The following is a 23,759-nucleotide window of genomic DNA, read 5'->3' on the forward strand; positions in this document are numbered from 1 at the left end:
AATTCATATGTGATAGAGTTTGATTATTTGGAGTCGCTTTGAAAGACAAGGCAACGTGTGGGTTTGTGGCACCTGTTCGGCTGCTAGGTAGGTTATGGATTCCCCTTTCGGTAGACTCCAGTTTGTTTCCCATATTTGTATATTAGAAGGAACGGAGAATGCACGTGTAGGAATTGGAGATTTGGGATGGAATCCTAGGATGGTATTGATGTGTGATTGTGTGTTCAGGCTTGTGGCCTGTAGAATATGTTGGATGTATGATGTGGCTTCCTTCAAAATCAGTGGATTTTATGTGACTTGGGAGTAGCGGACGAAACTTATTTTTGTGCCTAATAATGAACATTTCCCGTAATATGTGATTACTTGTGTTATGCCATTAAAACCGAATCTAGTGGATAAATGAGAGGATAAAATTTGCCAATGATTGTGACTGAGTCAAAATGAGTTATGACGAGGGATTTTGAGTGTAGGGTGAGATTCGTGTTCCTGATTTAAGGAAGTGGGAAAAATGTATATCGGATTGGTTGACCTGTTGTGTGTGGGATTAGCCATCCTGTTGTGTTGTGTTTGACTGTTCTATTGTGTTGGCTTGATGCCATGTGTAGTTGGTAGATATCTAATTCTGTTTGTCGTCCTGATTGGGATAGATTTGACATACACACTGTTGGTATTGTGATATAGATACATTGATGGCATACCCACCGTTGGTATTGTGATATAGATACATTGTTGGCATACCCACCGTTGGTAATGTGATATTGATATATTGTTGGCATACCCACTGTTGGTATTGTGATATGATACGTTGTTGGCGTACCCCTTGCCGGTACTCGTGATATTGATATATTATTGGCATACCATTGTTGGTATTGTGATATGGTACATTGTTCGCGTACCCCATTATTGGTACTTGTGATGTTGAACTTGATTGTTGATGAATGACATATGCATTGCACGCATTCTCTCATATTCATGATGCATGGCCGATAGCTGATGATGATCCGGTATCGTTGATTGAGCGAAACTGATATTTGCTAAACTCTTTTACTTGAGTGATTGTGAAAAGGCCGATGTCCGAAGATTCATTCCGGAATCGTTGATTATATGAAACTAGTGTTTGACAAACTCTTTACTTGAGTGATTGTAAGAAGGCCGGTGTCCGAGGTTCAATTTCGGAATCGTTGACATATGCATTGCATAAATTCTCTCATATTCATGATGCATGACCGATACCCGGTGATGATCCGGTATCGTTGATTGAGCGAAACTGATATTTTGATAAACTCTTTACTTGAGTGACTGTGAGGTAGCCGATGTCAGATGAGCTATTCCGGCATTGTTGTTGCATGGCCGATTCCGATGTTATCCCGGAATCGTTGTTAGTGCATGGACTCCGCGGGTCCCCCAGAGTGGTGCCGGTGAGACTCCCCCTATGAGAAATTAGCCAGGGTCCCGTCTGTCTGTTGGGCAAAGATTCGGGACGGGTGGCACTTAGACTTCGCGAGTCACACTGGGTTGTGCTACCGAGACGTCGATATTTCCGTCCGGAGTACATGTGTACACCTCATTTGCATGGCATGGCATTGCATTCATACATCTTGTATTGCATTCCATTGATACCTCTTGCATTGCACTGCATTTTGGCTTGTTTGAGATGGTTTGGTGTTTACTTGTGATGAATGGATTCAGATTGATTTATTCAGACTTGGCACATTTGGGATTAGATGCTCTTCTTAGGCAATGACATGTATTGGGATCTGGATTTATTGATCGAACTTGTGGAGGTATCCCACAAACTGTCCGTAAGATTAGTTGTATGTTTGGTCTCTATATGATGTAGGATAACGGGTGTCTTAATGATGAGTTGACTACTAGACCGAAACGATCGATTTAATGATATGTGAGTTCCGAGATCGTTGTGAGTTTGATTGGTGAATTATTAGAGTGAGTTTAATGCTTAAGGGTATTGATATACAGTGTGTGGTAGATAGACGTGGGTTGTTATCCTTTTTACCTATAAATTCTTTTGCTGATATGTGTTACTAACTATTGTTGGCCTATGATACTTACTCAGTACACGTGGTTTGTACTGATATTGCACTTGCTACACCCTTTTTGGGGTGTAGATTGTTCCAAGTGATTGATCGAAGCATATGTGGAAATACGTGGTGCCTATCTGGAAGGCCTTCTCCCATTTCATTCCGGGACGGAGGTTGAGTTTTAGAATGTAGTGGTAATCTGAAGTCAGTAGTCGCTCTTGTACTAGTCTAGACCAGGTCATGGGAAGATAGATTGAGTCTGTGATTATGTATTTGTTCTAATCATATGAACACTTGAGTTTATTACATAAATATTATGATATTCCGCTATTGTTTCTAAATATCTATTGGTTTAAATGAATCGTCCTTATTTAATTGATGTGTATTCAATGAGAGGGTTCGCCTACCGAGGTGGGAAAGGTAGGTGTCCGCGCGACCCCGAATTGGGTCGTGACACTTTAGCTGGGTTTAGCCTAAAGAATATTTAGATTGTATATATATCCTTCTTCTTTAAAACGAACTACGATTGGGCATGATTTCCCTTGGTGGGATATGTAGGCAGTCTACATAAGACTCGATCCCTACATAATTTAAATTACAACCTCCCCCCCCCCCGCCATTTGTTTAATTTCTGTAACAGGGAAGGGTTTGCCAAAGTAAGTCAACCATAAAGGCCCATTGAACCAAGCTCCACGCAAACATCAAAGGCTCATAAACATCCGAACCTTTAGAACAAAGGATCAAAAGTATTCAAGCTTAATATATGACTTTATGTGCTATGTGCGCTTCAAATATCAATGTGTGATATTTTGCCTTTATATTTTTGATAAGTAACTAACTTTGTCTACCGTTGAGTTATTCTTGTCTTATAGAACGAGGCCGATTAGCATAGTACTGAAAGCTAGCATACTTCACAAGATCCAAAGCCGCATTAGCATCCCTCGCAGATAAAGGCAAAGAGAAAATGACTGGTACCCTGGATAATGGAAATGAGCTCGCTCTCCGTGACGGAGATGCCCAAGACCCCAAGAAGTATCATCTCAAGACGATGTGATTGCAACATTACTGACTGCCGTTACTGCTCTCCAAGAAAAGGTGGCTAGGAATCAGGCAACAAATACGGACAAGGATGCTTCGACAAAGGAAAGAAGGCCTCCTTCTCCGTTCCCTTCGCTGAGCTCACCAATGCCCGATCACTTTCCTATATACCCACCAGGAACCATCCCACCTTCTCTAAGCTCCACCAACCCAAACCAGGCTGGTCCTTCTTACCGCACTCCTCCACCAACAAAATATACTCAAATCCCAGGAACCACTCACTCAGTCCCTTCCTACTAGGTTCTTCAGCCTATTTTCATTAATCCGGCAAGCCAAGTACTTGCTCCAGCCTCACCAACTGGGCAGATCACCACTGCCTCGCTCAACCAGACCACCCACCAAGTCTCATTCTTCACTTCCAACATCCCTAATGAATTCTCCCCTGGGCATAAAAAGCTAGATCATTATGAAAAATGGAAAAGGCTTGGAGGGCCTAACAGGATAAGCGTGAAAAATATATGGAGAATAAGATGGAGGAATTACTGGAGAAATCTAACAGACCTGCAAGAAAGGCCACAGGCCTAAGATATGATGACCTATGCATGCATCCGGATATGGACTTGCCAGAGGGGTTCAAAATCCCAAAATTTGAGATGTTCAACGGGACAGGAATCCCAAAGAGTACCTCCGATCCTACTGCGGCAAATTGGTCGGAGTGAAGAAAAACAAACCTCTAATCATGCGAATATTTAGTCGTAGCTTGATAGGAGAAGCCTCTGAATGGTTCGCGACTCAAGATATGCATCAATGGCACTCCTGGGAGGACATGGGAGAATCCTTCATGGAAAGATTTCGCTTTAATGTCGAAACAGTACCAGACCACTGTAGACACCTAATTTTCACCGCTTAAGACGTATATTTTAAATTTTCATATTTCCCGAGTCCAAGACGGAGTAAGGATGCCCTTTTAAAAAATTAAAGTTTAAAAATCTTGACGAATTGTAAAAATTGACATTTAGTTATTATTTGCGTAAATTAACAATTATAAGAAATTACGAGTTATCTACTTTTACAAATTTGATTTAAAAAGAAGATATACCTTCTGTTCCGTCCAGCTCGGGAAAATTGTTAATTTAAAACAACGTATGAATTACGATACTTTTGACCGCATTTTTTCACATTTTTAAAATATTGCTCAGAACTATGTCAATATTGGGCTCGTATTGAAGCTCGTATTTTAAAACGACGTGTTATGAACTTTATTTTTATATATACGAACTCACGTGTTAATTTTTATACAAATACATCGTTTTATGAAATTGTGCATGTTTATTTAACTTGTGTACAAGGGACCTTTAAATCATGTTTTAAACTCAAGGTTTTTTTTTTTTAAAAAAACTTGTTAAACAATTTAAAAGGGGAGGGTATATATTGGATAAAGGACCAAAGTTGCAATTGAGCAACTTTGGTCCTATTTTTTCCCGTCTGCGTATCTCTCCATCTCTAATCCCTTTCAATGGCAATTCTAGAAATTCTTTTTTGCGATCTTTGCCATGGCCATTTCATGGCTGTTTTCGGGTAAATTCTTGAGGGGTTTTGCTCGCCTTGTCTTCCTAACTCTAATGGAAGGTTTATTTCTAAGTTTTAATTAAGTTTTCATGTTCGATTCAAAATCTTAATTTGGGAATTTACTCTTGTTTTCTCAGTGTCATAGGAGCCATGGACAGGGGCCTTTGAGCCTGCTGTTGTCTTGGCACTATGACGCACAAATGGAGAGAATTAAAGGGGTAAATTCCAAGAGATCCGAATTGGTTAGGGAATTTTAGGGAATTCTATCCTTTAATGTACTATGTGAACGTTGTGTTGTACTAATTTTGGATGCTTGTGTGACTCACTGTACTATCTTAGTATTCCCTATTTTTGCTAAATTTTATTCGGATTTTTAGGGTGTAATCCATCAGATTTTTTTGTTTTGTTGTGTGATTTGTACAAATTCTGATATGTGATAGTACTATTGGTACGAATTTGTTGAGAAATTGGTTTGTCTTTTATTGAATTTGAATTTGTTTGATTTAGGGCTTGAGAATGAGGGGGAAATTCAGTTGAACTTTAGGTTTTACCTCTTTTGTCCCTAAGCCCTACTCCTGTTACTATATATAGAATGCCGTATGACCTTTGAAGGGATCCGGAATTTTTCTTTCTAAAAAAAAAATCTTTTAGTATCAAGAATCCTATAAAGTTGTAAATATTCCTCTCCATATATCTGAAAATATTACTACTATACTATATAAGAATGCTATAAAAAGACTTACACTACTTTTGGAATAGAGATTTATTGCCCAAGAAATACAAAAGCAAGGCTGTTAAAAGGTTTCTTTGGTTGTTGGCATTGAAGTGTCGATCCAATCCCCACCTTTGATCTTTAGGTTGCCCCTAAAAAAGGTAACAACTTGTCTCAACTTCATTTACCTCATTTATTATCTTGAGAGGCTCTTTCTATAGAGATGTTTGTTCAAATTGCTTAAAATGCTTTCTTATATTGATTATTGTTTACATGATCTGTTTTGATATCCTGATGTTGCTATTGTGGATTTGTATTAGTTTAAGCTAAGTGAAACTGCTTAAAAGGTTTTTTTTTTGGTATTGATCATTACTCATGGGACATGTTTTACGTGTTGTGATACTACTATTCTGGTCTCTGCATTAGCTTAAGCTGAGAATGTGCTTAAAATGTTTTAAAAAATAAAGAAAAAGGTATATTTTTGACCATGAGTTACTGTTCCATTGGTTCTTTTGGTTTTGGATAGTTTAGTTACAAATCTTAAAACTCCTGTGTTAGTTAAGTGTAAAGTTGAATGAGCAGTTCTTGAACCATAAATGGTTTGAAAGAAGAGATAAATACATATTTTCAAACAAAATCTATTGCTTTGCCCAGTCTGAAAGTGATCTAAGTTTTGTTGTTCTAAAATAAAAATTAGAGGCTTGTTTAGTGCTCTGTTTGGTGACATTTCCTAAATAAGGTGTTCAAGTAGCAAAGAAAGGGGTATGGCTGGCCACTGTTTGTGATATCTGGTTGTTATGGCTCTATTTAGGGTTGCAATCATAAAATAAGATACTTCATCACTGAATGACTTATTAATGGAGTGTTAAGATAGATTAAAGGGTAAAAAATGAAAAGGAACCTACCTACTTGCTTTTAGTCATTTATATAGGTTTCTAAGTTAACAAAATGAGTAGAAATAGGAAAAACAATAGGTGATGCGGCCATTGGAACCCCTTTGTTTGGTGTCTTGTGAGAAACTGCTATGGCTGCTTCACTTTGTAATCTCTATGCATATATTCTATCTACTTGCTATATATATATATATATATATATCTATGTCTTCACATAGCCCTACCATGAATGACATGAACCTTTTTGCTTAGCTTAAGTGACATGTGATCCATCCTTACCTGATCTTTCAAAACTAAATATTTCCTGCCCATTAATATGTGTAAACTGTTAAGTTGAAGAATGAACATTGAAAAATTATGATAATATGAGTTGACTTACCCGCCTGAGCGCTTGAAAGGTAAAAGCAACACCTGTCTATTTGTTTCTGATCCCCCTAAGGTGCCTAAAATGTGAATAGCCAGACTCTGAGTAGAAACTGAGTCTGAAATGACACTTAGCCGTTCTTAAAGATCCTTCAGTTGACTCATTAGAGCAGTTTAGATTTTAACTGTGTGAGCTTGTGTGGATTAGCTTCATGTGTTCTTCCCTGGGTTCAAACTACTTGATTTTAACCTATCTTGCCATTTGGAAATGTTTGTCCATGTTCAATTAGTTGGAAACCAGTGATGAGGTGTTTGTAGTTTACCTTTCTTCTAAAAAGAAACTGTCATGTACTCAAAGGTGTTCAATACATACTTGACTTAAATAGTTTCCATACCTAGTCTGCTTAATCACTATTTTGAATCACATAACATTGTCCCTTCTGTGTGCTATCGCTGTTGTTTGAATAAAACAAAATGAGGTCTGTGTTTGCTTGTTCTTCTAGTATGCCTAGGATGACATTTTTTGCTCATCTCTAGCTAAGATATTTGCCAAAGCTATTCAAGATCTCTTTAAACTTGTCTATGTGCCAAAGCCATCTTATGGTCTGTAAAAATCCCTTTTGAACTTACTTAGACTCTATTTTGGAAAACTTGTGACAACAGTTGGAACTTAGGAACTAGCCTCATGTCCCTATTTATACCACTAGAGGCCCCCTTGTGCTGTTGAAACTTTGTTCAAACCTTTGTAGAGATTTCCATCAGCTTTGGTGCACTTGTTCTTGATTATGATTATTTAAACTCTGTTGTGTCCTCAGAATTCCTCTAGCTTAGGGTGAACCTCTATGATCCCATCTCTCCTGAACTCTTCGTCTGTGGTAATTGTTTGTTTACTTGACTATTCTACTTGTTCCCTCCCCCCACCATATGCACATATGGACTACTAGTTGCCAAGTAGACTTCACAAAAGACATAAGGCTAGTACCCCTATGCCCATCTGCCCATTGTAGTATTTATGCTTGCTGAGCATGATCTTTTGCGCTTTACCTTAAAAATGGCCCAGTTTTGAAATCTATTTAGCTTCTAAAAGGGGTCTTCACTGATTCTGAAAAGTTGCAGCTCTACCATTTAAATCTGTTCAATGCAAAATTAAGCTAGAAATGACTTGAAATCCTAGTTTGCTGTTGTCTTCTGGTCAGTGGCCAATAGGCTTTAAAACTTTGCATTCTTTTGCACCCCTTAAACTTGTGTTGCTGTGCTCTCCTTTACCCCCCCCCCCCCCCCCCCCCCCCCATTTATCAGTAATTGTTTGACCAATTATCCAAGAGTTTGTCATGTTTATTTTGATTATGCTATGTTTTTTTCTGTAGCATTGACACATGATGTGCCTTGCTTTGCCAAAACCTTCACATTACCTAAGAGCTACTTGATTTCTTTGTTTTGGCACTAGTTGAATCTTTTCTGTGACTTCTTTTGCCTCATGTGTGTTTAGATTTGGAAGTAAAGTTGTATGTTGTAGAATCTTTACTTGTTAGGCTTGATTGAAGTTAAGTGTTTGACCTTTAAAAGGTGTAGAACCTCTCTTAAAAGCCTTGAAATTTTTGAATAACCTGAATGTGGTAATCTAGAGTTAATGGAATATGGAGCATATATATGACTAGTATATCAGGAGGGTATGTGCTTTAAAGGGTTCTATTCTTCAATGGTATACGAATGGTATATCAGTTATACCATAGTTTGACTCTTTGAAAATTTGAGAAGGAGTCCAAATAGTATATCACTGGTATATCGCGTATAGAACTCATGACACTTAGAAAAATTTGAGATATAATCAGAGTTGGGCTTGTTGCTTGGGCCTGTCACTTGTGGTTTTCATCCCTGAATCATTATCAGTATCTTGGGCCTCTTTTTTTCGCGTTATTTTGTGACAGTCTTGAGTTGTGTTTATACAGGTTTAGCCCAACCATGTTGTAATTAATCTTAGCATTATCATAATTGTCATAGCCTCTCAATTTTGTACTTAATTTAATTTGTGGGCATATACTAATGTATTGTATACTTGTTTGCATCCTTGTCCACCCCAAACCCGTTGGTGGGCCCCCACGGGGACCACTAACGTATCTAGATCTAGTCGAACAAATTCGGAGCAAAATGGAATATACGTATGGACTTAGGGACCAACTTGCGTAAATCCTTCGTTTGGGCTTGGTCGGTCCAAAATCCTTACTCTCTACTTTACGCAATTTTCGTATTTGTGCCTTTAAATCAATATGTTTGAACCCTTATATGATTGTCATACAATTTAGAGTCACTAAAATTAATTTCTTCTATTAAATTCAAACTCGTGTAGAAAATCAAAAAAACGGACCGAGAAACTGTTTTGGACTCGGAATGCTGGACTTGGGAAAATGACCGGACTGAATTGATAGTATTGAAACTTTGGAGGACTGCACTGCCTGGGACCGTTTTAGACTGTTTTAAAACTTATGGACTGATTATTGGACGTTCGGAACTCGCGTAAATATGTATAAAAATGGATTAAAATTTGGCTAAATAAAGAATATAATTGATAGGTTAATAAATAGCATAGTATAACCAATTATGGTATATATTGTATGATAGCATATTAAAACTATTTTCATAACTTAAAATACTTTTTTCCAAAAAAATCTTTTTGGGTGGACTTACGTGGAGTCCTACCTAAGATAAGAGCCTTCGGGTATTAACTTAGGTGTTCAAGTCCGACACCCACGCTCAATTTTGAGCAGAATTATACTTCGATGATTTCTTAACAAATGAATTTCTTGCATGGAAATGACGCCCTTTTATTGCGGAAATTTAAACTTAAGAAATTTTTGTCCAAAACAATTTATAATCATAAGGTAAACTATTAGAACCCGTAGGTAAACCGCAATTGAGCGGATCCTTAATATCGGGGTGCCTAACACCTTCCCTGGGGAATCACCAGAATCCTTACCCAGACTTTGGTAGAGTAGGTTTCTTTTAAATAATTTTAAATGAACCCTTTTCGAACTGGTTTTTCCTAATTTCCTAAAAATTAGGTGGCGACTCTAAAACGTATTCTTTAGAGCACCATTAAGTGGTTGGCGGGATTTTCCGACTTTCCCGGTACGATTCACAACCGTACTTCCCCGGGACAGTTCCCTCCTTTTATGAGGTATGTGCGACTCGGTTAAACTTAGAAATTCCCAACGCCCGCTACAGATGGCTACTCTGCTGGGGACAATCTAAGGTTCTAACCATAAAGGTTCCAATATTGTTTGCCTTGTAAGATATAAATTGTTTATGTGATATAAATTGCTTATGTGTTTAAATTTCCGCAAAATATAACTGTCATTCATGCATGCATACTTCGCCACTCCTGGCATTTATTTTACACTTTGTCCCAAGGATGACGACGTGGGATGAGCTGTGATCATACCTTCACTAAAAAACCTTTAAAATATTCTTTGGGGGTCTCTAAGGTCGAGTAGGTATGCGGTCATCCCACAGCCTTAGAGAACCCACCCCGAGCTTGTCCGCTTGGGTAAACTATGTCATGCGTTTGAAAACCACTCTAGAATAATTAGCGTAGGGCGAAGCCAAATCCTTACTGATATAGTGCATACTGACCATAGACCGGTTTGGGTATCTCAAACCTACCTGAATTGGACAGGAAAGACACCTTTCTGTGTTCAGACGGTGTAAAAATCGGAAGACACTGCATCCCACTATTTACTATTTGGAAGCATTATTGTGCCAAGATGAAATAGATTGTTCCTGGGGGCGGGAAGCTAACAGTGTTTTGTTTTGCAGATGTCTCATGGCGTATAGTTTGATATGGTTGTGGCTCCGCCACTAGGTTTAGTGATATGGTGGAAAGATTTAACTAATGATCAGAAAAAGGAAGTTAAGAGTTGTGTAGGGCATCTGCCATCATTAATGAATATGGTTGGGGATCCGGGTCTGCTAGAGATCATTACTGGATATTGGGACAATGACATAATGGTATTCATATTCGGAGAAATAGAGATGACTCCCACTTTAGAAGAGATGTTCTGGAGAGTATGGGAAGTGCTAACAAATCCAAAAAGAAATCGTCAAACCTCCCCCAAAAGAAATCAAAGACATGTTTGTTATCAATAAAGTCGATTTGGCGCAGGGCCCCACTATAGCCTTCAAAGAGTTATATGGGAGGTATGCATCCAAACAGGGGTACGAGGAATATATCCTTGAGTTTTCATCGCCCCAATCCTGGGAAGCCAACCGAACACTAGCATTTATCACTTGCCTGTTAGGGACCATGGTATTTCCACAAAATGCCTGCCTAGCTATTGACACCCGGGTTGTCTTTGTTGCTTATGCTATTCTTAGAGGAGTCACAACGAATGGGGTTACCAAATATTTTGACATCACCACTATTATTTTATCAGACATATACCGAGCTTTGGGAAAATATCGTGACCATTACTACTATTTCCAAGGGTGCAACCTCCTAGTCCAATGGTGGATACTTAAACATTTGGATTAGAATGGCTTACCTACTCGCCGAGATCCGGCCCTAAGAGAGGATGATTTGGGAGTCACTGCTATGCCTTGCGGGGTTCAGGATAAAAAGGGATGGGCTCATATCTTTTCTAGACTGACAGAAGAACACATCAGATGGAGGGTGCCTGATTTGCATTCCAAGACTGTTTGCATTAAAAGCAGTAGGCGTCCATATCTACCATTTATGGGCATTAGGGGAATCAAACCTTACGCACCATTAAGAGTACTTAGACAGTTTGTTCCAAGTGTGGGTAATATGGGAGAATTTGTACGAGATTATGAGAAAGGACGTATCCAAGGAATAAAAAATGCTCAAAAAGATTGGAAGAATGTGATAAGAGAAGATGAATTAGACAAGGATCCAAGCAACCCAAGTCATGATGAAAATTACTATGAGTGGCTTACGGTTGAGTTAGCTGACGCTGCCACTCCAGGACCATATCTGTACAAATTTCCCAAGGATAGGGAAGCTGCGAATGCAATCCAAGTTAGGAGAATGAAACGACGAATAGAAGGAAGAGACATGGATCATCAAGCACAGATAGAATATGATCAGAAGATAATTGAGAGTTTGACAGATGAGGCAGATGCTTCATTGAAAAGCTTGGAATGGCTTGACACCTTCGTTAAGAAAGCCATAGTTACGGGGTCGTCATTGCCAGATGATTAGAGGGGTCAATGGATCGGGACAACATTGATGCCAGCACATGTAGCCATTCAGACTACCCTTCAAACGTCCAAGAAGGCGCGAGATAATAGAGAGCAGATTTCTGTCCGTGAAGTAGAATTTTCTTATTACTGCATTTACTTTAAAGGCCTTGTAATCCCACTTGGGAAAATATCATTAATGAAAAGCACTGGGATTTTATTTTTAGGAACAATATTTTTGTTTTACATATGACACAATTTTGCTTCATACGCTAGTGGCCTCGGAGCAACGAGGTATAGGAAAGCGAGTTATATATTTCCTAAATGCTTATTTGACATAATTGTTCTGTGTGAAAATCATATACATTGTGAAAATTCTTGATTGATCCACATTCCAGCCACTACCCAAAGAAAAACCAGGAAATAACCATCAAACCACATTTAGATCCACATTTAAAAGGTTGATTTGCTAATAGGAAATGGAGACTCTAGATAGCATGAGTGCAACTTTGCCCTATGTCAACCTAGTCAGTGATGACTAGGGCACAGAAGCAACAAGTGAGAAAAATTCATCAGAAATTGACTGAAACCTACCGAGAGTATGCTAGTCGCTGGAGAGATGAAGTGGCACGTGTACAACCTCCTATGACTGAAGGTGAGCTGGTAGCTGCATTCATACGATACCAAGAAGTTGATTGCTTTGATAAAATGATAACCATGAAAGGGAGTTCCTTTGCGGGTATAGGTGCTGTGGGGGAAGATATGGAAGACGACCTTAAAACTGATAGGATTGTTCGTGTACTAAACAGATCAGGTGCGACGGGCACCATGAGTGGTAAAAATAAACGAAAAGACATCGCCTGTGTTTCTAGAACTACTAGTCCAAAAAATCAAGGAAAAGAAATAATCCACAAAAATCCAGATAACTACCAATCACCTCCACTAACCAACTACACAATCACCTCACCCCAATATTGCCCAATGACTGTGTGCTACGCACAACCCAGCTACCAAGCACCATAACCAAACTATCAAATACCAGCACCAAACAACTGAACTCCACGACCAAATTATCGAATACCAGCACCCGATAACCAAGTTCCACAAAACTAGACTTTCTAGAACCAGCCTCCACCGGCAAACTATGAGGCGCCCCAAAGGAAACCTATGAGGGCATTCACCCCTCTGCCGAAATCGAGGACAAGTCTATTTGCCAAGCTAAGGGATGCTGGGCGAGTAAATGCTGTCCCACCTAAACCTGCTAACCCCACTGATCGATGGTACTGGCCGGATCTCACTTGTGCCTATCATTCTGATCAAGCTGGCCATGCCACTGAATATTGCATAAACCTGAGACACAAATTACAGACACCTCCAAATGTGGACACAAATCCGCTCCCAAAGCATGGAGGGAACCAAATTCACATGACAGAGAGAGGTGATGAGTGGGAAGAGAAGCCAACTATAATTCATCCAGATATTGAAGGATAAAAAAGCACTGTCACCTCATTGTCACTACAAGAGCGAGAAGAAGTGGTAGACCCTCTGACAAAGGGATCTAGATATCTGCCATAGCCAAAAGAGAACCTTTCATGCTCAAGTACTCCTCAACAGTTGCTCGAGTTCACAATGAGTCGTTCATACATAGAACATCAGGGTCAATTGAGAATGAGTATTTTTTGATCAAACCACCGCACCAAATGATGATCAACAAAGATAGAGAAATAACTGTTGTGGTTTAGGGTATGACCAGGTCAGGAAGGTGTTATGCCCCAGAAGAACCTATGCTCGAAGTGCCTCATCGCAAAAACCCTCAGAAGAAACCAATAACTGAGGGTGAAGTTGAGAATTTCTGGAGGCAAATGCCGGTCAAGGATTATTCAGTTGTTGAGCACTTGCATTAAACTCCTGATAGGATATCAGTAATGTCACTACTACTCAGTTCATCCCAACTTCGTTTAGCCTTGATGAAAGCCTTGGATGAAGTCTATGTACTTGCCGGCACCACGAGCGAAACATTGGCCGAAATTGTGGGGTATGTTGTGCGAGCTCATAGGCTGTCATTTTCTGACGATGAATTACCAAGGGAGGGGAAGTCCCACAATAAAGGCTTGCATATAACAGTCAAATGTCATGACAAAATTATTCCACAAGTACTAATTTATGGGGGAGCTGGGCTGAATGTATGCCCTGTGACGACTCTGAAACAGATTGGATACGAGATTGGTAAAATCCGCTAGAGTCGGACCAACGTAAAGGCTTATGATGGTGTAACCAGTGACCTGATTGGGGAAATATATTTACACATACAAATGGGCCCTGCGGAGTTCGTGGTGGAGTTTGTCATTATGGACATCAAAATAAGCTATAATTTATTGTTGGGCCGACCCTAGCTGCACGCCGCTGGAGTTGTAGCATCTTCATTACACCAATCTCTCAAGTTCATATGGGATGATCAGGAAGTCGTAATTCACGGCAAAGGAAGTGTCCACAATTATCCAGATGACTCTGTGCCAGTCATAGAGAGATTACTAATAGGTGCTGACTTTCACACTGTTGAGCTAGCCATGATAGGTTGTAGGGGAGGTGATGAAGACATCCCTATGCCACCGGTCTACAAGATGGTTGCTACAACTATGATGAGAAATGGGTTAGAACCCGAGAGAGGTCTGGGAAAGAACTTATAAGGAATCACAGAACTAGTAAGTATTAAACATGGGAGGTACCGGCTTGGGGTTAGATACGAGCCATGTCAGGCAGAAGAAGAGGAAGCAAAGTATGGGCCAAGAGGTCCTGTTGAAATGAGAAAAACATTCCCTCATCTGTACCAATCCTTCACTACATGCCCATTGAGTCACAATGGCGAAGATCTAGAAGAGGGTTTGAGGACGCTGTTCGGGGAAGGAGAATGTGCAGCCATCATTGAAGAATGCTTTGAAGCATAAGAAATTCGCCCCGTTGAACCAGGAGAGACAACATGTGGATGGACTTCTACCCCGTTGTTCACTCTGCGGTAGAAAGAATGCTCATTTTTAGAAAAACGGTGAAAGTCATCTTTGAGGCCCGGCTTATCGCCTTTTCATGTTTTCTTATTTTTACATGTTGTTTAAATAACAGAAATGGCTCGATGTTCCATTTCGAATCAGGACCGTTTTTTGTACTGCTTTTAAAATTTCAATAAAAACGCTTCAAAGTTTGCAATAAAACAAAATCGTTTTACTTCACCTAAATAAGTATATGTATAATTATAATATAACTATATATGAATACATAGTTAAAATTTCTTTTACATTATTAATAACCGTGTTATTTTGCTTTACGGTAATAATACAGAGGCCACGAATAATGTCATGACATGTTACGAAACAAGTAAAAATGACGATGAACAAAATGACGATCAAGAGGAAGAGATAACTGAACCGGAAGGGTTGATAGATGTCGAAGAAGAATATGAGAACAGACCCACGCCAAACCTAGAGGAAACAGAAGTAGTTAATCTAGGAAGTGAGGAGTTGGTGCGCGAGACTAGAATAAGTGTGCAGTTGGCAGAAGCCGAGAAAGAAGGGTATCGGGGTCTACTAAAAGAGTATGAAGATGTTTTTGCTTGGTCATACGCCGATATGCCAGGTTTGAGTACGAATATTGTTTCCCATAGGTTACCAATCCTCAAAGGGTTCACCCCGGTAAAACAGAAAATCCCGTGGCCTAAGCCTGATGTTAGCATTCGAATTAAAGAAGAAGTAGAAAAACAGATCCAATCAGGGGTCGTTGAAGTGACACCATACTCGATATGGTTAGCGAACATAGTTTCGGTGCCAAAGAAAGATGGGAAAATAAGGATTTGCGTGGATTACCGTGATGTCAATTGCGCTAGCCCAAAGGATAATTTCCCACTCCCAAATATTGACATACGCATTGATAACTGTGCTAAGCATGAGGTATAATCTTTTGTGGATTACTATGCTGGCTATCATTAGATATTGATGGATGAAAAACATGCTCAAAAAATGGCATTCATCACACCCTGGGGAGTGTATCATTATCGGGTAATGCCTTTCGGACTCAAGAATGCCGGCGCCACTTACATGAGGGCGATGACCGCTGTCTTTCAGGATATGATACATAAATAAATTGAGGTGTATATGGATGACGTTGTCGTCAAATCCCGAGCAGGTGAGGACCACCTCGAGCATTTATGAAAATTCTTTGATAGACTCCGCAAGTACGACTTGAAGTTAAATCCTGCAAAATGTGCATTCAGAGTGCCTGCTAGAAAGTTACTAGGTTTCATAATCAGTCAGCGGGGTATCGAGTTGGACCCCACCAAAATCAAAGCAATCCAAGAGCTACCACCTCCTAGAACAAAGAAAGGGGTCATGAGCTTCTTGGGAAGATTGAATTACATCGGGCGCTTCATCGCGCAGTCGACAGTGATAACAGAACCAATCCTCAAGCTTCTCAAGAAAGACGCTCCAACCAAATGGACAGAAGACTGTTAGAAAGCCTTTAACACAATCAAAATATACCTGTCAAATCCACCCATCTTGGTCCCGCCAAGACCAGGAAGTCCTTTGCTGCTATACATGTCAGTATCAGAAAATGATTTTGGATGCATGTTCGCACAAAATGATGAGACAGGTAAGAAGGAGAGAGCCATCTATTACTTCAGTAAAAAGTTCACACCGTGCGAATCCAGATACTTCTTGGTGGAAAAGACGTGTTGCGCCCTAACCTGGGTATCTCAAAAGTTGAGACATTTTATGGTCACTTGCACGACTCATCTGATTTCGAGAATGGATCCACTAAGGTACATCTTTCTCCAGCCCATGCCCATAGGGAAACTGGCCAAATGGCAAATGCTTTTGAGTGAGTTAGACATCCAGTAAGTCACGCAAAAGGAAGTTAAAGGGAAGGCATTGACAGACCTATTGGAGGAAGCCCGGTAAGTGAAAATCCAGTACCTTTATGGACTTACTTCCCCGGATGAAGAAATAATGACAATGAAAGGTGAAGACGAATCAGGATGGAAAGTGTATTTTGATGGAGCAGTCAATTTTAAGGGATCAGGAATCAGGGCCGTCTTGGTTTCATACTCGGGCCAATAAAATACAGTAGCAGCCAAATTAAGTTTCAATTACACCAACGACATGGATGAATATGAAGCCTGTGTCTTGGGTCTACGTTTAGCCCTTGACATGGATGTGAAAGATCTTCAGGTAATTGGCGACTCAGATTTGATAATCCACCAAGTTTGAGGAGAGTGAACCATAAAAAATGAAAAGATCATACCATATGTCAGACTTATGCAAAGATTGGCAGATCATTTCCAAGAAGTCATGTTCAAACATATACCAAGGACTCAAAATGAATTCGCTGACGCATTGGCAACGATAGCATCCTTGATCTAGCATCCCGATAGTAGATACATTAATCCTGTCAAGATCGAAATTAAAGATCAACCAGCCCATTGTGCTTTTATAGAAGTTGAGACTGATGGAAAACCTTGGTACGTTGACATTAAGATGCTCTTAGAAAAGGGAGAATATCCCGTAAGAATCACGTTAAATCAGAAAAAAGACTATCCGGAGATTGGCGAATGGCTTCTTCCTCAACAAAAATGTCCTATACAAAAGAACTCCAGATTTGGGATTGCTTAGGTCTATTTATTCTTTCGAAGCTACAAAACTAATTGAAGAGGTGCATGCTGGAACCTGTGGGCCCCACATGAATGGGTTCGTGCTAGCAATGAAAATTTTGAGAACAGGTTATTACTGGATGACCATGGAAAATGACTGTAGCAGATTTGTCCAAAAGTGCCACAAGTGTCAGATTCATAGAGACTTGATAAAAGTCCCTCCAACAGAACTAAATGCTATGACATCACCCTGGCCAATCGCCGCTTGGGGCATGGATGTCATAAGACCAATTGAGCCAGCCGCGTCAAACAAATATCATTTCATCTTTGTTGCCAAAGACTACTTCACCAAGTTGGTAGAAGCAACATCTTATTCGTCAGTAACAATGAAAGTGGTTAGGACTTTGTGCGCAACAACATCATATGCCGATTTGGCATCCCAGAATCAATCATAACAGATAATGGGGATAACTTGAATAGCCACTTGATGAGAGACATGTGTGCGCAGTTCTAGATCACCCATGAGAATTCAACCGCATATCGATCACAAATGAATGGGGCTGTAGAAGCCTCCAACAACAATATCAAGAAAATCCTTCGAAAAGATGATTGATAACTACAGAGACTGGCCTGAATAATTTCCTTATGCATTGCTGGGATACCGTACTACGGCCAGCACCTCGACTCGAGCCACTCCATACCTGTTGGTGTATGGCACCGAAGCAGTGATACCAGCCGAAGTAGAAATTCCTTCACTTCGGATAATACAAGAAGCTGAGTTGGACGATGCGGAATGGATCCATAAAAGGTATGAGCAGTTGGCTCTGATAGATGAAAAGAGGATGATCGCTGTTTGCCATGGTCAGCTGTACCAGTAGAGGATGGCACGTGCTTTCAACAAGCGTGTGAGAACTAGGGTGTTTCAAATTGGGCAATTGGTACTCAAACAAATATTCCCTAATCAAGAAGAATACAAGGGGAAGTTCGCACCAAACTGGCAAGGGCCCTATATGGTACGAAAAGTGCTATCAGGAGGAGCCGTAGTACTTGCTGAAATGGATGGTCAAGAGTGACTAAAAGCGATAAATTTAGATGCCATCAAAAGATACTACGTGTGAAGAAGAAGATGACTGCGAGGATTTAAAGTTTCCATAGTTTAGGTGTTCTTTAGTTGCATTCCCTTTATGTGTAATTTTGCATTTCTTTTAGAAAACCAAATCCTAAATTATGTACGAACTACACAAGGACCTGATTCCCTATACTTATAAGGGGATACATAGGCGCTTTTCCAAGCTCGGTCGCTTTAACCCAAAAATCCAAAAATTATGTATTTTGAACTACGTTATGACCTGATTCCCACTTGGGATACATAGGCGCTCGTTTGAGTTCGGTCCCTCCCAAAGAAAATTCCAATATGTTTACCCTGAACTATGTTTCGACCTGATTCCCGAAATGGGATACGTAGGCCCTCTCCCGAGCTCGGTCATTCCAAACAAAATTTCCAATAAACCTTAGGAAACTTCAGAAATGATTTAGCAAGAGAATGATAAAGCTAACCCCACAAGAAAACTGGGGCAGAATTTTTGAGAAAGATCTCAAAAATTCCTTAAGCGTGATGAAATCAAGAAATGACAAGTACACACTTACACTGGGGCAAATATTTTTAGAAGGTCTCAAAAATTTCGTCGACATAGCGAAACCCGAGTTGGTACAAAGACGTATACAAACTGGGACAATATTTTCGAAAAGGATTCGAAAATTTTCATTAATCAAGAAAAAAAAAAAAAGACGGGAGACCTTGCTTGAGTAGCTAATGTCATGACATTAAAATGGTGTATATAAAATATTATTTTTCAAAACATATATGCATATATCTTCAAAAGAAAATCATCGCACAAAAACTTTCCTAAAGGAAGAATAAAAGATTTTAAAGAAAATGAGCATCCTTTCCTTCGAGATATGAGCGGAAGAAGTCCATACGCATGAAAGACGATCGACCATATAGGAAACTGACAAATCTTTCTATGGATGCAGGAACAAACAAGCATGGTGTTTTACACTAACGGTTTGCTAGAATGTTCAAGATAGGATAATGATGACAAGCAAAGCAAAGAGAAGTTCCAAGGATGGCAGCACAAAGAGTGCACAAAAGGGTAACAAAATCCGTCCCAAGTGAAGTTTCCATTATACTGACAAGTTTGTCCATTTTGCAGAGCACAATGATTTTACAAAAGAAAACTTCAAAAGACAATCGGGAGATATAATCACGGTATCAGAAGCTGAGTTTCCACTAAAAAACAGTCTCTCTATCAGGGTATTGAGACCCCAGTCCAGACATTGCATGGTTTGCCTTGATACATTGGCTGAGTGGACCTCCAAAAATTCAAAAATTTAAAATGATACGTTGATAGCGGGATTGAATGCCGTTACTCACAATCGAGTCTAGTCCTTTTGGAATATGTAAATCCTGTCGACGGGTGGGTATTCTTCCCCGGAGTCAAAAAAGGAAGGTGTAAGTCTTGCCACCGAGGTAAGCTTCATTCCTCAAAATGACGATATGGATTAAGAGACTACGTGCCGAAGGGGCTGAGTCGCCATCCATATATATAGCCAAAAATAGGTAGCGTAATCCCGGGCTTAATGTCCGCAATCGTTGAAATACGAATGTGATTCCTACATCAAGATTTGTGGTCGCTATTGCAGTCTACTTCAAGTTAACGAAATCATGATTCAGGGATAGTGGTAGTCATGAGAAAAGGCTCCACCTTTGAATGTGCCGTAGTTAACTATAAAATTCTGATTAAATGTTGTAATTCTAGACACAGGGGTTAGCAGGAATATGATCCCGCACTCTAATAAGCAGTCTACATTTAGATATTTTTGACTATAGGTGATGTTAGACCAACTGGTATACTGCGGTCACCGTATGTTGATAACGGGATGAGCGACCCCAGATCTGGACAGTCATCGCGATATGCAATCATGATATGAGGCCAAATTTTTTAGGGTAGTGGATATCGTAAGAAACAAAAATGACCCCACATGAGAAAATAAGGGTTTCATGATTGACATATCGAGTTACAAAAACGACAACCGGACTGGGGTGTGTAGGTTCGCAGAAATGCGGTATAGCTTGACCCAGATCCCAACAGAAGTTATCATTGAACGATGAAAACATTTGAAAACGATGAAAAAAAATCGGTTGAAGTATCGTGATTATTACCCAGAGTAGATTATTTTCAAGATATACACAAAAGCACACACTTACAGGAGAAAGAAAGAAGACAAATAAACATTGGCAAAAAAACGGATGTAGCAGTGAGGAGTAACAACAATGACAACAAAATGGCGAAATGCCACACAGGTATGCCTATTAAGATAAAAAATTTAAAGACTAACACGCAGGGCTCAGCGTTTGGAGACGAGCTAGAAGCTACCAAAGGTGGAAGCAAGAGCCGGATTCTAAACATGCGGAGCATACATGGAACTCTTTCTTGAGGAACTTGTCAAAAACCGTATATGAAAGACAAACTTTCAAACATCAACACTAATAAGCCTTTCAAAAACCGCCTCCAGCTCGGATCTTCAGCCGGAAACAGCCAAGGAGGTTCCCACATAAAGGGATATTCCTTTTCGTGCTATCGAGTCGAACTACAATTGGCCTGATTCCCAAAGCCAGGGATATGTAGGCTACTCAAGTTTTGAGACTCGGCTATATTCCTATAGTTATCTTAGGACATCTCGAGATAACTTAAAGAAACTCCTACTTTTTTTTTATATACATAGTCCTCACAGAGTTAGAACTACAAACGACCTGAATTCTCACGTAGCCTGAGATATGTAGGAAGCCCAGAAATAGGAGTCCGGCCATACTTTTGAAATTTTGCGCAAAAGAAGGTTGTAATATCTTTTATTCGGTGAAAATTAGGTTTGTCAAATTCGCAGCTCAAGGATGGCCTTGCCATCCTTGAACTTCGAAGGGGCAATTGTTGACATCCAATTTTCACCGCGTAAGACGTGTATTTTAAATTTTCATATTTCCCGAGTCCAAGACGGAGTAAGGATGCCCTTTAAAAAAATTAAAGTTTAAAAATCCCAAAAAATTGCACAAATTGGCGTTTAATTATTATTTACGTAAAATTAACAATTACAAGAAATTTCGAGTTATCTACTTTTACAAATTTGATTTAAAAAGAAGATATACATTTCGTTCCGTCCAGCTGGGGAAAATTGTTAATTTTAAACGACGTATGAATTACGGCACTTTTGACCGCATTTTTTCGCATTTTTAAAATATTGCTCGGAACTATGTCAATATTGGGCTCATATTTTAAAACGACGTGTTATGAACTTTATTTTTATATATACGAACTTACGTGTTAAGTTTTATATGAACACATAGTTTTATGAAATTGTACGTGTTTATTTAACTTGTGTACAAGGGACCTTTAAATCACGTTTTAAAACTCAAGGTTTTTTTTTTTAAAACTTGTTAAATAATTTAAAAGGGGGAGGGTATGTATTGGAAAAAGGACCAACCATTTTTTCCCATCTGCGTATCTCTCCATCTCTAATCCCATTGGTTCTGTTTGGTTTTGGATAGTTTAGTTACAAATCTTAAAACTCCTGTGTTAGTTAGTGTAAAGTTGAATGAGCAGTTCTTGAACCATAAATGGTTTGAAAGAAGAGATAAATACATATTTTCAAATTAAATCTACTGCTTTGCCCAGTCTGAAAGTGATCTAAGTTTTGTTGTTTTAAAAAAAAATTAGAGGCTTGTTTAGTGCTCTGTTTGGTGACATTTCCTAAATAAGGTGTTCAAGTAGCAAAGAAAGGGGTATGGCTGGCCACTGTTTGTGATATCTGCTTGTTATGGCTCTGTTTAGGGTTGCAATCTTAAAATAAGATACTTCATCACTGAATGACTTATTAATGGAGTGTTAAGATAGATTAAAGGGTAAAAAATGAAGAGGAACCTACCTACTGCTTTTAGTCATTTATATAGGTTTCTAAGTTAACAAAATGAGTAGAAATAGGAAAAGGAATATGTGATGTGGCCATTGGAACCCCTTTGTTTGGTGTCTTGTGAGAAACTGCTATGGCTGCTTCACTTTGTAATCTCTATGCATATATTCTATCTACTTGCTATATATATATATATATATATATATATATATATATATATATATATATATATATATATATCTATGTCTTCACATAGCCCTACCATGAATGACATGAACCTTTTTGCTTAGCTTAAGTGACATGTGATCCATCCTTACCTGATCTTTCAAAACTAAATATTTCCTGCCCATTAATATGTGCAAACTGTTAAGTTGAAGAATGAACATTGAAAAATTATGATAATATGAGTTGACTTACCCGCCTGAGCGCTTGAAAGGTAAAAGCAACACCTGTCTATTTGTTTCTGATCCCCCTAAGGTGCCTAAAATGTGAATAGCCGGACTCTGAGTAGAAACTGAGTCTGAAATGACACTTAGCTGTTCTTAAAGATCCTTCAGTTGACTCATTAGAGCAGTTTAGATTTTAACTGTGTGAGCTTGTGTGGATTAGCTTCATGTGTTCTTCCCTGGGTTCAAACTACTTGATTTTAACCTATCTTGCCATTTGGAAATGTTTGTCCATGTTCAATTAGTTGGAAACCAGTGATGAGGTGTTTGTAGTTTACCTTTCTTCTAAAACGAAACTGTCATGTACTCAAAGGTGTTCAATACATACTTGACTTAAATAGTTTCCATACCTAGTCTGCTTAATCACTATTTTGAATCACATAACATTGTCCCTTCTGTGTGCTATCGCTGTTGTTTGATTAAAACAAAATGAGGTCTGTGTTTGCTTGTTCTTCTAGTATGCCTAGGATGACATTTTTTGCTCATCTCTAGCTAAGATATTTGCCAAAGCTATTCAAGATCTCTTTAAACTTGTCTATGTGCCAAAGCCATCTTATGGTCTGTAAAAATCCCTTTTAAACTTACTTAGACTCTATTTTGGAAAACTTGTGACAACAATTGGAACTTAGGAACTAGCCTCATGTCCCTATTTATACCACTAGAGGCCCCCCTGTGCTGTTGAAACTTTGTTCAAACCTTTGTAGAGATTTCCATCAGCTTTGGTGCACTTGTTCTTGATTATGATTATTTAAACTCTGTTGTGTCCTCAGAATTCCTCTAGCTTAGGGTGAACCTCTATGATCCCATCTCTCCTGAACTCTTCGTCTGTGGTAATTGTTTGTTTACTTGACTATTCTACTTGTTCCCTCCCCCCACCATATGCACATATGGACTACTAGTTGCCAA

This window comes from Lycium barbarum, chromosome 1 (assembly GCF_019175385.1).
Source record: "Lycium barbarum isolate Lr01 chromosome 1, ASM1917538v2, whole genome shotgun sequence".
Taxonomy (NCBI): domain Eukaryota; kingdom Viridiplantae; phylum Streptophyta; class Magnoliopsida; order Solanales; family Solanaceae; genus Lycium; species Lycium barbarum.